Here is a 3,146-nt window from a genome sequence, read left to right on the forward strand (position 1 = left end):
AAGAGAGAGCTAAAGCAAACTTGAGGTTCTGTCAGCCCTCTTAACCATTGGTAACAGGGTGGAGACTCTAACCACTAAAACAAAAGCAACGAGATCAGTTAGCCTAAATTGAACTTTAAAAAAGAGGAAGTGAGGAAAGTTTGTTTGTGAGCCCTGGTGGCAGGAAATCCTGTGACTAACCTTATTTCACACATCTCAGATTATTCAAAGGGATCTTAACTTTCTTAAGAACAGTACTTAAAATGGAAGAGGTTATCTCACTGATGTCTGGGAAGAGCTGACACCCTTGCAAAGTAAACTAATCCAATTTGAGTTGCCCTTTAGCTTGTGAATGGATATTTTAGGGAACATGGCCCCCTGGAGTTTCAAATCAATAGAGTAATGCAACATTAACAAATGGCATTCGACTGTATTAAATAAAAATGCCAACATATTGGAAACAAATGAAATCAACAGGCCATCTTTTTACTTGTGGGAGTGTTTTTATAAGGCTGAAAGCATCCATTGACTATGAGCTATAATCACTTTCCATAGGAATGGTGAAAATATGGACTCTGATGAGTTCTCCAGGGGCTAAAGAGTAGATGAGGAGGGTAGAGATGATGGGCAGAACAGGACAACAGCATTCAGGCAAGTGATGACTTGTAATCCTGCAAGGGCACAATAATGGGAAGGCACCCTTGTGCCAGGCTAGGTAGCCTATTAGCAGGAGGAGTTAGGTATCCAACCACCTGGAGCTCTAATTTCCAGCTAAAGGTGTGATTGTGGCATGAAGGGGGTCTTAGACTTATCTTCCATCAACTGAGGGTGAAAATGTACCTCAGACAAACACATAGGCACTTTGCTTTTTGTATTCCAGAGGTGTATATAAAGCGTGCTCAGTTTCCTGAAGACAAAGACAAAGTGTGAAAATTGTTTGCCATGTATGTTGAAAGCTGGCATGAGTTGGGCCAACTGGATTTTCTAAATTGTCACAGATCTAGCAGGACCCTCATTACAATATATCACAGCATTGCTCTGCTTGATGAAGTCAACAGAACTCTGACTAAGTCTAGTCCTCTTACAATAGAATCATCCTCCCAGAGGTGCACAGGCCCTGTCAATACTCACGTTGTGTCCAGGTCCTGTGCTTCTGTGGGGTATGTCACAAAGTTTCATGTTTCAACAGGCTGTTCAACCTCAGAAAAGGCCGAAATCCTATTTTCAGGTCTGACTTCCCATATCACTCACGAACTAGTGAAGACAGGATTCTTCCCATGCTGTCTGAAATTGTTTGGTGGAATGCTGCTGTATTCAAAGAACATAAACAAAAAGGAAGATGAGTAAATGGGTTGAATATCTGCAGGCACATGCTGGGAACCTGGCCTCCATCTGACATGGGTGACAGAGGGCAAACTCTCAGGGCTTTCTGCCTTTATCAGGATCACACCGGGCCAAGTCAAAGTTGGGGACCCCAGTCAAAGTTGGTCTGAACAGTGGGGACAGGAAACAGGGTAAAATTGCCTAGGCACTTGTTTGAGGGAAGCTTCAGGAATCTGAGACAAGAATCAGGTAGAAGCCTGGACATGGAGGAGGGGAGACATTCCAGACCAAGGCAATACTGGTCCAAAGGCATAGGGCAGGAAAGCAAGGTCACTTCTGAGGGGTCAGAAGGAACTATTGTCAGTACTCAGAATGGAGGAAGGCATTGAAAACTGTGGGAAGCAAGCTACAAAACGCAGGAGCAGAACACCTTAAGAATTACTCCAGGCTGGAAAGTGGAGGGACATTCAGAAAAGAGCTTTTTATCACTGACTAAAGAAAGGAGAGACAATTACCTCAGATTTTGGTGATTGTTCTGATCACCCCATCAGCTTAACTGAGAATCTTGGGCATGGAAATCAGTCGGAAAAGAATTTGGGGATTAGGTCCAATAATTTATTTGAATTCATTTGAGAGACTACTACTCGAAAAACATTTTGAATCAGGAAAGTAACTAGTGGAAACTCAAGTGCTGTATCAAGAGTGTAAACCATGTTAGACCTCATTTGGTCAAAAAAGCAACTTTAACGGGATCTATAGATGTGATTTGTCATATAACTAATTGTTGACCCATGATGAATAAAACAACCATATTTCATTATTTTAATTAATTTTATTACATGTTAATTCCAGATCAGATATATGACCTATGAAGTTGTTCTCCTCAGGGCTAAATTTATTTACATAGTTATTGTAACATTAAATCACATTTAATCCTACATTTAAAATTCATCTTTATTGAAAGTAATAAGAAAAAATAAAAGAAAGTAATAAGCCCAAATAAAAACACACAATGCATCAATAATAAGGCATAAGAATTTAGAAAACACAGAAGCCTGAGAGTTAGGAAGACATGATTTCGAATCCTATTTTAGCAACTCGTTAACCCTGGAAGAACTTAACCTATGCTTGCTGTAGTTTCCTCATATGTAAAATGAGAATAAAAAGTAATCTTTCCAGCAATAATGTATGGATGAAATCAGAACCTGTACATAAGTATCTAGCAAGTTTTCTATACATAAGTGCTCAGAAGGACAGTTTAATCTTGATTATTTATTTTCTTTCTTAATTTCCAACAATTTTATTGATAAACAAATAGCAATGAGACAGTTTCAAATCAAATTGCTAGGACAGTTTCAATAATTAACACACTGCATATATTCTTCTTAGTGGTTAATTGCTGTACCAGATGCGGACTTGATATCCTATTTTAAGAAAATGTAACTATATATCTATTCTAACCACTTTGAATACACAGATACAAAATGGATATTCATCTGTATACCCCTTTTTTGCTAAGTTCTGTTATTTGAATATTATAGGTGTGTAAACTCAGCAAAATATTCTAAAAGAGTCCAGTAGCCCATAATAGCATTGGGTCTTTGACTTGACTGGCAATGTCAGAAATTGTTGACCTGAGTCCCCTACAGCTCAACCTAACAGCATGGCTTTACTTCTTATATTTCGTTTTTATACTTTTCTGATGGATGGTTAAGACCAAGGAAAAGCAGGACCTGTGCAACAAGAGTTGTAGCTTTTGGGTCTGATGAGGTCAGTGAAATCCCTCAGGATTTATCCTGAGATCTTGTACCTCAGATTGTAGAACCTTTGTCAGTGTCAGTCAT

This window comes from Octodon degus, unplaced genomic scaffold, assembly GCF_000260255.1.
Source record: "Octodon degus isolate 3935 unplaced genomic scaffold, OctDeg1.0 scaffold00063, whole genome shotgun sequence".
In the NCBI taxonomy this organism is placed as follows: Eukaryota; Metazoa; Chordata; class Mammalia; order Rodentia; family Octodontidae; genus Octodon; species Octodon degus.